Consider the following 15,165-nt stretch of genomic DNA (forward strand, 5'->3'; position numbering starts at 1 on the left):
TGAGTACTGTGTATAAAGCTGAAATGCACTGAAATGATGCTGAATTTGAAAAGAGCTCTATGCCAAACTGATTCAGTGAATTAGGTTTGCCTTTTTCTAAGTACATACCCAATGCTAGAACCAAAAAACATGAGAATGATAGACATCCTTAACTACTTTTATTTATGAAGCAACCAGAATGCATATTTCCCCACTTATCTACTGCACATTTTTCAAAATGTGATTATACCGCACTACAAATGCATCTTTTTGGCACATTTCAATGGTCTGCCTTTGCTGTTGGGCTGTTGCCATTGCAGTACAATAACGTGGATCTGCTGTCTCTCATACTAGCTTTCAGAAATGTGCTAAGTTATCTCACACTCTCCTCAGGCTCTAGACTCCCACCCCCATTGATTTGCACAGATGTTCAAGGAGAAAGAATTCTTTTTTCCTTTAAACGAATGTCAAGGGCCTGGCAAAATCCTGTACTAAGAAATGCAGAAGTCAGCACTCTGGAAAAGCTGGTTATTAACTCACTTCCTTCTCTCTCCAGCTTCTTCACTTCCAAAAAATAAATATGGAAACTATAACACTTGCCCAAGGTCTAAAAGAAACCAGGAAGCGGGCAGGTTAAGGGCTAACAGGTAACTTTTCTCTGCTCCTGTCTGTGAAGGAACTGTTCGCTTCGCAGCTGAGCATCTTAAGGGGGCTCTTCTAGGGGCAGCTCTGTGATTTTCATTCTTTTGGCGACAACCCCTGGGGAGGTGAGGTCATGGGGAAATTCCAAGGGGGTCAAGGAGACCAGAAACCTAGCTGGTCACATAACCGCTCCGTGGCACTGCCGGAGACCAGTCCCGGTCCCCGTGCCAACCCCCATGACGCCCTATTTTCAGAGCCTTGCTGGTCCTGCCAGTTTCTCCTGCCTTCCAAGCACTCTGTGCCAACAGCCACCAAGACCTCCCTAAGCAGCAGAAATGAAATCAGTCACCACACCCTGGTGTCTGCAGGACTCCCACGGAGAAAAGTCGCATTCACGGCTAATCAGAACTGGAATTCTCATACTTTTTCCCACCCCGCCCAACAAACAGCACAGCGCAGAAAAAGAACAGCCGATTTCCATGGCCCTGCATTGTCGGCGACATCTTCTCCTTGTTACCATCCAGAAGAGAACTGCTGCACTGATAGGAGGCTGGAAGACACCCCCAGAGCGCCACAACATCTGCAGTCAGACTTAAAACCAAACATCAGGCTGAAGGTGATTTTCTGTGTGATAGGGAAGAAAATGAGATAGAGAAATGTGACCCAGCGCATGCACAGATACATGCAGGGGCACAAGTCTGAATGGTCAACTCAAAAATGTCATTCACACTCTCAGACGAGTTCAGAGGCTACCTCATTGGTGGGGAGGGGGATTTTAAACAAGTCATATAAATTAGACTAATCTGTGAATATCTGACTGAATCTGCACCCTTAGAAAATAACAATTTTGCATAATTTTTAACAATGTAGCTCTGGTATGATTACTGCTATTAAATTTTTAAATCATCTTATTTTATACCTTGGTAAAATAAAATGGACTTCCAGTTGAACGTGGCAGATTAACCACATGCCTGCATCAACACCAAAAATCCTATAAAAATGACAGTAACTATACTTTAAGAGGACTATAGCAGCAGGAACAAGATCAGATAAAACATTCTACTGACTTTTGGGTGATGGAAAGCAAGAGAGAGGTCTGTGATGATTCGTATCATAAGTGATGCTCAGAGAATTCCAACAAAATAGTCCAAAGCCCAGGAAGCTCATGCTGAATGGGAGGCGGAAGGGTGTGGGAAACAGAGGGTGCAAGTCACTATACGAAAAGGCTAGACCTTTGCACCCTGGAACCCTCTCCCGCCTACCCAAACCCCAAAAAAGTGTATTACCCAAGGACATTGAACCAGGAAAATTAGAAACTCACATACTCCAGGCACAATGACAAAGAGGGTGTGTGTAATTCAGGGCTGAAAATGAGGCACGAGGTGTTGGGAACTGAGGAAGACTCAGTCTACTTACTGTACCAGGGAACCCCCCCAGTCCCCTTCTTCCATCCTGCTTCCAGAATAGCTTATCCAGGTTTGTCCCAGGCAGGGCTGGTGGAATTCTTCTCAGGACCATCTCAATGAGCACATATACTGATATTTGAGGACTTCCTTTGACAAAAAAGACCAGTTGCTGCTTCATCATTTTAAAGAAAAATCAGCAATTAACACACCCACAGGCACACAAATTCCAACCTGATTTTAAGTGCCTTGGATCTGCCAAAGATCAGTAAACATCCAAGGAAAGCCCGCAAAATGAAAGTCAGATCCAAAACAAAGAGAAGGAAAAAAAGCCTTCTAAAAACATGTAGATGGCCAGGCGTGGTGGCTCACACCTGTAATTCCAGCACTTTGGGAGGCTGAGGTGGGCAGATCACTTGAGGTCAGGAGTTCGAGACCAGCCTGGCCAACATGGTAAAACCCTGCCTCTATACTAAAAATACAAAAATTAGGCCAGGTGTGGTGGCTTACACCTGTAATCCCAGCATTTTGGGAGGCTGAGGCGGGCAAATCACAAGGTCAGGAGATAGAAGACCATCTTGACTAACACGGCGAAACCCCATCTCTGCTAAAAATACAAAAAGTTAGCCGGGCGTGGTGGCACACACTTGTAGTCCCAGCTACTCGAGAGGTGGAGGCAGGAGAACTGCCTGAACCCAGGAGGTGGAAGCTGCAGTGAGCCAAGATAGCGCCATTGCACTCCAGCCTGAGTGACAGAGCGAGACTCCGTCTCAAAAAACAAACAAACAAAAATTAGCCAGGGATGGTGGTGCATGCCTGTAATCCTAGCTGCTTCGGAGGCTGAGGTGGGAGGATTGTTTGAACATGGGAGGGGGAGGTTGCGATGATCCAAGATCACGTCACTGCGCTCCAGTCTGGGTGACAGAGTAAGACTCTGTCTCAAAAAAAAAAAAAAAAATGCAGACATTCTAGGGAGCAGAAGAAAATGTTTTAAAATCTAGACTATTCCCCGAGAGAATAAGAATCTCTTCCAAAATACAAGAAGAGATGCTATGAAGAAAGGTCAGCAGCTCTCCAAAACTGACAATATGGATAATTGAAAGTGTATTTCTATTGTTAAAGACTAATTTGAAGAGATCTCATAGAAAGTAAAGCAAAACATAACTAGATGGAAAATTTTAAAGGTAGGAAAGTAGAGAATCTTCCTAAAGCCCTAATAAATAATAGGAATTTTTTTTAAATAATTTTTTTTAAACCTAGGAAATATCTCAGACTGATGGACGACGGTTTCCAGACTAAATGGAGAAAGCAAAATGCCCAGCATAAATAATTTTAAAAGGATCTACATGGAGATACATGACAGAAGTTGTGACACTTTTAAATCTTCTTAAGATTCTAAAATGTTCCAGAGAGAACAAGAAAAAATTAAATCAAACACAAAGTATGTTAGAAGACAACAGAACAATATCTTCAAAATTTCAAGGACAACAGTTTCCATTTTTAATTCTGTATGTAGTAAAATTATCAAGGAAATCTAAGCATGCCTTAAATTTTTTTGTTATTTGTTGTTGTTTTTTCAAGAGAAGAGACGAGGTCTTGCCATGTTTCCCAGGCTGGTCTTGAACTCCTGGCCTCAAGCAATCCTCCCACCTCAGCCTTCCAAGTAGCTGGGATTACAAGCATGCAACACTGCACCCAGCAAAGATATTTTTACATGTTAAAGATTCAAAAGAAATGTAGCTCCTTGTACCTTTCCGAGAAAGCTACTGGTGTATGTGTTCTACCAAAACAATGCAGTAAGTCATGAAATGAGATGATACAGTATCCAGAAAAGAGCGTGTCCAAGAAAGGAGAAAAGTAAAGGAAAGACCCTAAATGATGGTTGTGAACTAGGCCTAGAGTACAACCCATTCAGACAGAAGCTGAAGGATAGGGGTGCTACAGAAGGTGAAGCACCAGGAAAAAGGATGATGGGGGAACTGAATGGCTATATATGGCTTAGAAATCAGTACAAATTAGCTGAGAGAAAACTGATAGGTCGGTTCAGGTTATTAGCAATGGATACATAGAAAAATCAAATTTTAAAAAATGAATTATCTCAACAACAACAACAACAAAAACACAGTTTTTGAAGAAAACTATCAGAGGGCATTATCTGGCTCGGCAGTGAACAAGTCCACACAGTCATAATGACATACACACCAACACTGAGTTAAACGAAGACTGTACTGCGAACCACATTGGGTGAGTGCAGTAGGGGTTGAGAGCTGATCCCCCCTGCCCACAGCAGGAAGTATAGGACACCTGAACATTTCAACTACTTCTTAAACAGCCTCTCAGCTCAAGATCCTGTTTTCTGATCTTCTATCAAATCCACAAGGTCTCAAAGCATTTATCACTCCACACACTTTGGGAAGGGCTCCACCAGAATGAAGGGAACACACAGAGAGAGAGAGAGAGAGAGAGAGAGAGAGAGAGAGAGAGAAATCAGAAGACAAGCTCCAGGAAGCAGGTTTCAAGAAAGAGAAGCAAAGGGGATGACTAGGGTCATGGGGAGATCCCTGAAGCTGTCCAGGACAGAGATCCTACATAAGGTGATAGAGGCAAGGGGGACCACCGCCCCCCTAGATTACAGTGGGGGAGATCTCACTGGACTGATCAGGCCAGTGAGAAACCTGGCCCAGTCTGAAGACTTCTGGACAAGGGCCTCTCAAGGATGAAACAGGGTATCTAATGAACTGATTAATCTGAAGAGACTAAAAGGCGATTTAGACAACAGGTGAGAGTTTCAGAATTAATTAGATAAGTACGTGGAAAATGAAGCAAAGGAAAAGTAAGATAACTATTAACTCCTCGGAAAACAAAATTAGTCAACAAAGGAAAATTAGTTATGGTATATACATGAGCCACAAAGCTCATGACGCAGTTCAGCTGTGAACACTCATAGCAAGGTTGATTACAAGAGCATGGCACCAAATGTTTCTTTTCTTTTCTTTTCTTTTTTTTTTTTGAGACGGAGTCTCGCTCTGTCGCTCAGGCTGGAGTGCAGTGGCCTGATCTCAGCTCACTGCAAGCTCCGCGTCCTGGGTTTACGCCCTTCTCCTGCCTCAGCCTCCCGAGTAGCTGGGATTACAGGCGCCCGCCACCTGACCCGGCTAGTTTTTTGTATTTTTTTTTTTTTTTTTTTTTTTTTTTTTTTTAAGTAGAGATGGGTTTCACCGGGTTAGCCAGGATGGTCTCGATCTCCTGACCTCGTGATCCGCCCGTCTCGGCCTCCCAAAGTGCTGGGATTACAGGCTTGAGCCTCCGCGCCGGCCTTTTTTTTTTTTTTTTTTTTGAGACAGAGTCTCACTCTGTCACCCAGGCTGGAGTGCAGTGTTGCGATCTTGGCTCACTGTAAGCTTCGTCTCCCAGGTCGCCTCAGCCTCCCGAGTAGCTGGGAATACAGGCATCTGCCACTTCACCCAGCTAATTGTTTGTATTTTTAGTAGAGATGGGTTTCACCATGTTAGCCAGGATGATCTTGATCTCCTGACCTCGTGATCCGCCTTCCTCAGCCTCCCAAAGTGCTGGGATTACAGGCGTGAGCCACTGCGCTCGGCCAGCATGGCACTAAATCTAATCTACTGGAAAGCTCTTTATTCTTGTATAGCTGTGCATCATTACTACTGATTATTATTAGAAAAAATAAAATTAGATCCCAATATTATTTGAGTAAATGTAGATTTTTTTTAATGAACCATAAAGCTCTAGAAGACAATAAAAGATTTTTTAAAACTGTTTGCAGCAAGGCACAGTGGCTCATGCTTGTAATTTTAGCACTTTGGGAGGCTGAGGCCGGTGGATCACTTGAGGTCAGAAGTTCGAGACCAGCCTGGCCAACATAGTGAAACCCTAGCTCTACTAAAAATACAAAAATTAGCTGGGCATGGTGGTGGACACCTACAATCTCAGCTACAAGGGAGGCTGAGGCAGGAGAATCACTTGAACCAGGGAGGCGGAAGCTGCAGTGAGCTGAGATCACACCACTGCACTCCAGCCTGGGTGACAGAGTGAGAGAGTGGGACTCTGTTTCCAAAAGAAAAAAGTAAAACTGTTCTCAAATTGCAGATCTCTCTAAGCATGACCTAAATGCTACATGCCATAAGGGAAAAAAACTAAAAAAGTGCAAAGACAAAAACTAGGAAAAAGTACTTGAATTACATATTATAAAGGGCCGAAATTTTCTCCATATACAAAGGAATGCCTATAAATCAATAAGAATTCTCCATATATAAAGGAAGGAAGTCCTATAAATCAGTAAGAAAAATATTTGCAACTTCATGGAAAATTGGGCAAGGGACAGGAACAGGGAGTAGAAGGATGGTCAAGAAAATACAAATGGCTTGTTAAGAAAAGTGCAAAATGACAATTAAGAAAAACTGGGCCAGGTGTGGTGGCACATGCCTGTAATCCCAGAACTTTGGGAGTCGGAGGCAGGCAAACTGCCTGAGTCCAGAAGTTCAAGATCAGCCTGGGCAACATGGAAAAACCCAATTTCTACTAAAAATACAAAAAAATTAGCCAGGCGTGGTAGTGCACACCTGTAGTCTCAGCTTCTTAGGAGGCTGAGGTGGGTCGATCCCTTAAGCCCAGGGAAGTCAAGGCTGCAGTGAACCATGATCATGACACTGTACTTCAGCCAGAGTGACAAAGCAAGACCCTGTCTCAAAAAAAAGAAAGAAAGAAAAAGAAAAAGAAAGAAAAAAAAGAAAAGAAAAGAAAAACTGGCATCTCACTGATCAGATTAGGACAGGTGAAAATATTTGCCATCACTGTGGGTTTCTGGTTGGGGAGAAATGGCCTAAACACAGTGATTAAGAGCCAACAACAGATCCAGACTGCATGGGTTCAAATCTCTGCTCTGCTACTTACTGGAGGTGAACCTTGGGCAAGTTACTTCATCTCTCCTGCCTCAGTTTCCTCATCAGCAAAACTGTGATAATGATAGTACCTCTCCCCTACAGGTACTTTTGGGGATTAAACAATATTTGTAAAATATTTGATATAGTTTCTAGCACAAAGTAAGCACCATATGCAAGTTCATAAAACAAATGAACGGTTCTGAGCCGTGGAGGACAATATGGCAATATCTATGTATATTAAACACAAATACAGCCTTTGACCACTGATCCTACTCCTAGGATTTTATATTTCAGGTATCAATAATCTTCAGTGCAGCATCGTTTAGACCAGCAAAATATTCAGAACAACCTAGATGTCTATGGACAGGGAAAATTTTTACAGATTATTTAACGGTACCCCTCTGTTTATATGCTGATAAAAAGAATGAGGCCAATCTGTATGTACTAATATGAAACCATCTTTGGAGTATATTAAACTGAAGAGAACAAGCACAACACCATATTTAGGGTATGCTGCTATTCGTGCTAAATGTCTATGCATAAAAGACTTCTGGGCTGGGCACAGTGGCTCACACCCGTAATCCCAGCACTTTGGGAGGCCAAGGCAGGCGGATCACCTGAGACCAGGAGTTCGAGATGAGCCTGGCCAACATGGCAAAACCCCATCTCTATTAAAAATACAAAAAAATTAGCCAGGCGTGGTGGTGTGTGCCTGTAATCCCAACTACTCTGGAGGCTGAAGCAGAAGAATTGCTTGAACCTGGGAAGCAGAGGTTTCAGTGACCTGAGATTGGGCCACTGCACTCCAGCCTGCGTGACAGAGCGAGACTCCGTCTCAATTTAAAGGAAAAAAACAAACAAAAAAAAACTTCTGGGAGGTTTTTTTTTTTTTAATGAGAGATTATCATATTAACGCCTTACCAGGTTTGTTTTAATGCAAAAGAATTACTAATGATGCTGAAGTGTTGGAAAAGTCTTTTTTAAATAGAGTAAACTTTCCCCCGTAAGTTTTCATTATTTGTGTAACAAATTTTTTCCCACGGCCTTCTGTTAAAACAAACTTCAGACTGACAAAGGTCAAACTGTCCTGAACTCTGAATTAGTGGGGTTTAAAACTCAAGGTATGTCCATCTTTGGGCACAGAAGAGCACTCACAGTATCTTCAGTAGTTACAATCCGCCTCAAAACACTGACATTTCTCCTCAAAAACTGTTTCATTTCTTTTAATATCAGCATAACATGCCAAGCTACAGTATGATTTTAAATTAAAGGATAAAGAAGAATGAGACCAACGAAGCAATCATCACGTCACTCACTTTCGACAATTTTTTTTTTTTTGGAGACAAAGTCTTGCTCTGTCACCCAGGCTGGAGTGCAATGGCGCAATCTCGGCTCACTGTAACCTCTGCCTCCCAGGTTCAAGGGATTCTCTTGCCTCAGCCTCCACAGTAGCTGGGATTACAGGTGCGCACCACCACACTCAGCTAAATTTTTGTACTTTTAGTAGAGACAGGGTTTTACCATGTTGACCAGGTTGGTCTTGAACTCCCGACCTCAAGTGATCCACCTGCCTTGGCTTCCCAAAGGTTTGGGATTACAGGCGCACACCAACACACTCAGCTAATTTTTGTATTTTTAGTAGAGATGGGATTTCACCATGTTGACCAGGCTGGTCTCGAACTCCTGACCTCAAGTGATCCACACACCTCAGCCTCCCAAAGTGCTGGGATTATAAGTGTGAGCCACTGCGGCCGACCCACTTGGGACAATTCTAACTGACAAACCTCTCAACCTGCCAGACCATGGCTCAATTTCAGAGATCTTCCCCCTCATACATATTTATACATTAGATGGTGGAGGAGGAAGCCAGAACAACAATGAAGAATGTTATGTAACTCCTAAATCAATTAAGAATATCAGCTTGTTTTGTATTAAACAAAAATCTAAGTTCTCTGAAAGACGTCTCTCATTGGGTTCACAGCAGTAGGTAAAGATGCATACAAATGAAGGCCACAGATGGTGTCGCTTTGTTGTTTAATCAAATACAAATCAAAAGAATCTAAGCCAAGGGATTCAATTAGAAAGAATTAAAAGGCTTTTGAGCATAAACCACCAAGAGCAACCCAGACTCTCTGACCCTTTCAAAGTAGAACTAAAATGTCCTAGTTTCAGACTAGAACTAAAATGTCCTTTCCCACATTCTCAAGAGTTCCTGAAATGCTGCCCTGTGGCTGTCAGGTAAACAGAGTCCAGATGTTCCGTCACCCACCATATGGTGAAAACAAATGCCACGCCCCCAAAACTGACCAAGGTGGCCCGTAAATTAACAAACGGAGGCAAACTATCCATATGCCAATTTCCTGGGCCTTTCTGTCCTTCGTTTCCTGTACAATCTTACAAGCTATTAGGTAAACTCTTCCTTAAAAGTAAGGCATTCGCAGGACTTGGTGCCAACAGGATTATTCATGGAGGTACAGTCAAGCAATCCGGCAATTACAATTCAGCTAAAGAAGGATAATCTTGAAGTGTTTAGAAAAGGTCATGCTGGCCGGGTGCGGTGGCTCACGCCTGTAATCCCAGCACTTTGGGAGGCCGAGGCAGGTGGATCACCTGAGGTCAAGAGTTCAAGACCAGCCTGGTCAACATGGTAAAACCCCATCTCTACTAAAAATACAAAAATTAGCCAGGCATGCAGTGGGTGCCTGTAATCCCAGCTACTCGGGAGGCTGAGTCAGGAGAATCACTTGAATCTAGGAGGCAGAGGTTGCAGTGAGCTGAGATGGCACCATTGCACTCCAGCCTGGGCAAAAAGAGTGAAACTCCATTTCAAAAAAAAAAAAAAAAATAGAAAAGGCCATGCTAATTCATAAGCCACTAATGTATGATACCACACTACCAAGTAGGTATTTTTGATTGCTTGAAATCTGGGAGGCAGAAGTTGCAGTGAGCCTAGATCACACCACTACACTCCAGCCAAGGTGACAGAGTGAGATCCCATCTCAAAAAAAAAAAAAATTAAATAAGTATTTGATTTTCCTAAATGGCTATTTGGGATTTGAAGGGGAAGGGTAATTTTTGTTTTAATGTTTATTTTAGGTTCAGGGCATATGTGCAGATTTGTTACACGGGTAAACACATGTCACAAGGGTTTAACAGACTATTTTGTCATCCAGGTACTAAGCCTAGTACCCAATAGATATTTGTTCTGCTCCTCTCCCTCCTGCCACCCTTCTCCCTCAAGTAGGCCCCAGTGTCTGCTGTTCCCCTCTGAGTGTCCATGAGTTCTCATCATTTAGTGGCCTCTTATAAGTGACAACATGCAGTATTTGCTTTTCTGTCCCTGCGTTAGTTTGCTAAGGACAATGGCTTCCAGTTCCATCTATACTCCTGCAAAGGACATGATTTTGTCCTTTTTTATGGCTGCATGGTATTCCATGGTATATATGTGCCACATTTTCTTTACTCAATCTGTCACTGGTGGGAATTTAGCTTGCTTCCATGTGTTTGCTATTGTGAACGGCGCTGCAATGAGCAGTCGCGTGCCTATGTCCTTAAGGTAGAATGGCTTATATTTTGGGGGGTATATACCCAGTAATGAGATTCTCAGTTGAATGGTAGTTCTGTTTTTTTGCTCTCTGAGGAATCACACCACACTGCTTTCCACAACGGTTGAATTAATTTACACTCTGACCAACAGTGCATAGGCATTCCCTATTCTCCACAACCTCACGCCAGCAACCTAAATGGGTATTTGTTTTTAAGATCTTGTAGCTCCAGACTTGCAAGGTGCCTCAGCCACTCCTAGAATATTGTTAGAGCATTTCTAACTTTACCAGAGGCTAACAGGCCTGGATGAGAGAGACAGAAACAATCTAGAAGTCAAAGGATGGGTAAACTAGATAAACAGTGCCTGACGACTAAGATCATAAATGTTTATTTGCCACCCATTTGTGACTATAAATTCAAGGCTTTTACAGACCATGGGAGCCAAACAGCCGGTGAGGCAGGTTTGAAAGGTTCAAGGTAAGTTTATCCAGAAACCCCAAGAGGGTTTCTTCAACAAAGATTTAATGAGCACCTACTACAGGACGTGCCCTGGGCTAGGAATAGCTGCACAGACACAAACAAAATAAGCCAGAACTGTTGGTACATGAGGAAAAGATTCTCTTCTGCACATCAATGAGAAGGCAGACCTTGTCAGTTCTTGCCTACCCACCACCTGAGAAATCTGTCCTATGCCACTCAGAAACTCCACACTTGTACGCAGGCATGGCACACAGGAGTAGTAACTGATTCATCTCACGTAAGTGTCTCCCCTGACACTTAAGACTTTTCTGGAAACATTCCCGCTACAGTTCTATTTTCTAACCCATGAAGAACACTTTTTTTTTTTTTTTTTTTTTTTTTTTGAGACGGAGTCTCGCTCTGTCCCCCGGCTGGAGTGCAGTGGCCGGATCTCAGCTCACTGCAAGCTCCGCCTCCCGGGTTTACGCCATTCTCCTGCCTCAGCCTCCCGAGTAGCTGGGACTATAGGCGCCCGCCAACTCGCCCGGCTCGTTTTTTTGTATTTTTTTAGTAGAGATGGGGTTTCACTGTTAGCCAGGATGGTCTCGATCTCCTGACCTCGTGATCCGCCCGTCTCGGCCTCCCAAAGTGCTGGGATTACAGGCTTGAGCCACCGCGCCCGGCCTGAAGAACACTTTTAACAGAAAGTGAATCCCAGACCCCCTCCCCCAAGTGCCAGTGAGAAAAAAGTCAAGTGATAAAAGAGACAGGAAGAGCCAGGCACAGTGGTTGACCTGTAATCCCAGCACTTTGGGAGGCTAAGAGGAGAGGACTGCTTGAGGTCATTTTGAGACCAGCCTGGGGAAGATAGCAAGACTCCCATCTCTACAAAAAAATTCCAAAAATTAGCCAGAAGTGACAGCCCGCACCTGTAGTCCCAGCTACTTGAGAGGCTGAGGTGGGTGGATCACCTGGGCCTAGGAGGTTGAGGCTGCAGTGAGTTATGATCACACCGCTGCACTACAGCCCTGGTGACAGAATGAGTCCTTGCCTGGAAAGGGAGAAAGAAAGGAAGGAACGATGGGGGGCGGGGGTGGAAGAGGGAGAGAGGGAACGAAAGAAAGAGAGCGAGAACAAAAGAAAGAAAAGAAAGAAAGAAAAAGAAAAAGAGAGAGAGAGAGAAAAGAAGGTAGAGACTTCATAGCCCCTAAAGCCTTCTATACACATTCTGGGAAACTGATCTACATAATAAATATTCAAGGACTTGAAAGACATCTGGGAACCCCCTTCCCCATCATGTGAACTCAGCTGCATTCCTCAGAGAAAGGTCAACAGGAAATGACCTCAAGAGACCTCTGACTTGACCTCAATCATGCTGACTTAAAGATTACTGAAGCGGCTGAGAACAATGGCTCAGGCCTGTAATCCCAACACTTTGGAAGGTCAAGGCGGGCGGATCATTTGAGGTCAGGAGTTCGAGACCAGCCTGGCTAACATGGTGAAACCCCGTTTCTACTAAAAATACAAAAAATTAGGCTGGGCACGGCGGCTCACGTCTGTAATCCCAGCACTTTGGGAGGCCAAGGCAGGAGGATCCCGAGGTCAGGAGATCAAGAGTCTACTCTACTAAATATACAAAAAATTAGCCGGGCGTGGTGACGGGCACCTACTGTTCCCAGCTACTCGGGAGGCTGAGGCAGGACAATGGTGTGAACCCAGAAGGCAGAGTTTGCAGTGAGCCGAGATCGCGCCACTGCACTCCAGCCTGGGCAACAGAGCGAGACTCCGTCTCAAAAAAAAAAAAAAAAAAATTAGCCAGGTGTGTGGCAGGCACCTGTAATCCCAGCTACTCAGGAGGATCACTTGAACCCAGGAGGCGGAGGCTGCAGTGAGCTGAGATCGCACCATTGCACTCTGGCTTGGGCAATAAGAGCAAAACTCCATCTCAAAAAAAAAAAAAAAAATTACTGAAGCAAGATAATGGAGGGCAAAGAAATTCACAAAACATATGTATAATATATTATCAATTTGAAAAAAATAGAGCATTCTTAAAATGTAAAAATTAAGGAAACTGTGGGATGTTGATGGTAAGGGAGGTTCAGGGGGAGGGCATAGGGGACTTCTAACTTCTGCTCCATTTTGCTGAGAACTTAAAACTGCTATGAATAATAAAGTCCATTTTTTAAAACTTAAGGAAAGAAAACAGGCCGGGCGCGGTGGCTCACGCCTGTTATACCAGCACTTTGGGAGGTCGAGGCAGGCGGATCACGAGGTCAGGAGATGGAGACCATCCTGGCTAACACTGTGAAACTCCGTCTCTACTAAAAACACAAAAAATTAGCCAGGCATGGTGGCAGGTGCCTGTAGTCCCAGCTACTTGGGAGGCTGAGGCAGGAGAATGGCATGAACCCAGGAGGCGGAGTTTGCAGTGAGCAGAGATCACGCCACTGCACTCCAGCCTGTATGACAGAGCAAGACTCCATCTCAAAAAAAAAAAAAAATAACTTAAGGAAAGAAAACAAAATAAGGCAAATATAAGCCAGGCGTGGTGGCTCACTCCCATACTCCCAGCGCTTTGGGAGGCCAAGTGGGTGGATCATCTGAGGTCAGGAGTTCGAGACCAGCCTGACCAAAATGGCAAAACCCTGTCTCTACTAAAAATACAAAACAAAAAAAAAATTAGCCAGGCGTGGTGGTGTGCGCCTATAATCCCAGCTACTCAGGAGGCTGAGGCAAGAGAATCGCTTGAACCCAGAGGGTGGAGGTTGCACCACTACACTTTAGCCTAGGCAACAGAGCAAGACTCAGCCTCAAAAAAATTTTTAATTTTTAAAAAAATAAGGCAAATACGGTCAGGCGCAGTGGCTCATGCCTGTAATCCCAGCACTTTGGGAGGCCGAGGCAGGAGGATCACCAGGTTAGCGGTTCGAGACCAACCTGACCAACATGGTGAAACCCCGTCTCTACTAAAAATACAAAAATTAGCCAGACATGGTGGCAGACGCCTGGTATCCCAGCTACTCCGGAGGCTGAGGCAGAAGAATCGCTTGAACCCAGGAGGTGGAGGTTGCAGTGAGCTGAGATCACACCACTGCACTCCAGCTTGGGTGACAACAGCAAGACTCCGCCTCAAAAAAAAAAAAAAAAAAAACACAAGTAATAAAAAAAAAATCCACAATGAACAAAGCAATAAAATTTTCAATAAAGATTTAGGTCTGACCCTGATCTTGCAAGATACATCTCCTCTCACCCTCATCTGGCATACTCAGGGACACCTGTAGTACAAGAAGACCCCAAACTGTGCCTCCGAGAAGAGTGTGGACTCTGGGAAAACCTGATTTCGCTTGTTAGCTGTGTGACATTGGGCATAATACCATATAGTCTAAGCCTCAGCTTCCTGTCAAATGAATACCTTCCTCATTGAATGGGCAAGTAAAAATCTATGCGACACGGTGAGCACAGTGCCTCGCATGATACTAGCACAAAACTGGCCGTGGGAATAGCACCCCATCGAGTAGCACGATTTCAAGGATGGGCCAGAAGGTGTTTCCCACGCTCTTTGCCATGCTCGTTCACGCACTAGACTTTCAAGCAATTTTCAGGAAATGGGTTTTGGCAGATCACTGGGATTTCTCTACCTTGAAGATAGACTTTTCTTATTTTTCTCCTCAATCTTTAGAACGGATGAACCTTCCTGGCCCAAAATAATGCCGGGAAAAGCAAGGAATGGACCAGCTTTCCCAGCTCTCCAAGGAATGGAGGAGCCATCCTGTCTAGCTTCTCCAGGGTGAACAGGCAGTTGCAGCCACAAATGGCATGACACAGACGGAAGACACAACCATCTCCGCCTTTCTCAGAATTTTCTTTCCTAACAGTGAAGCATGCCATTTTTAAAATAAAAAGAATCAAACCACCAGACAGTCTCTGAGGCCCTGCAGTCCTGGCTAAATTACCTATAATCCTGAGAAAACCAACTGTTCCCTGTCCCTGGTCCCCTGCCAAAGGCTCTGAGCGTGACCTCAAACTCACACTTTGGGGTTTATTTATGTGACTTTGGAGTTACTCTTCTCAAATGGTACCTAGAGCCTGAGTTCATGCTTATGCTACTCTACCTCCAAAACCAAAGCATCCCACTGACCTGGACAACCTTGATCTGACAACCTTGAACTTCTGAACTACAAATAAACTCTTTGGAATAACCATCTCCCCAAGAAGACCACTTCTCACTCAAG

General features: G+C 44.1%; 1 protein-coding gene across 2 annotated transcripts in view; it reads right to left on the bottom strand.

Annotated features, from left to right (window-relative positions):
* Positions 1–15,165, bottom strand: part of FARP1 (FERM, ARH/RhoGEF and pleckstrin domain protein 1) — a 314,718-nt gene that overhangs the window by 283,695 nt on the left and 15,858 nt on the right. The gene's annotated exons all lie outside the window — the stretch shown is intronic.

This window comes from Trachypithecus francoisi, unplaced genomic scaffold (genome assembly GCF_009764315.1).
Source record: "Trachypithecus francoisi isolate TF-2019V2 unplaced genomic scaffold, Tfra_2.0 Lachesis_group18, whole genome shotgun sequence".
NCBI classification, from domain to species: domain Eukaryota; kingdom Metazoa; phylum Chordata; class Mammalia; order Primates; family Cercopithecidae; genus Trachypithecus; species Trachypithecus francoisi.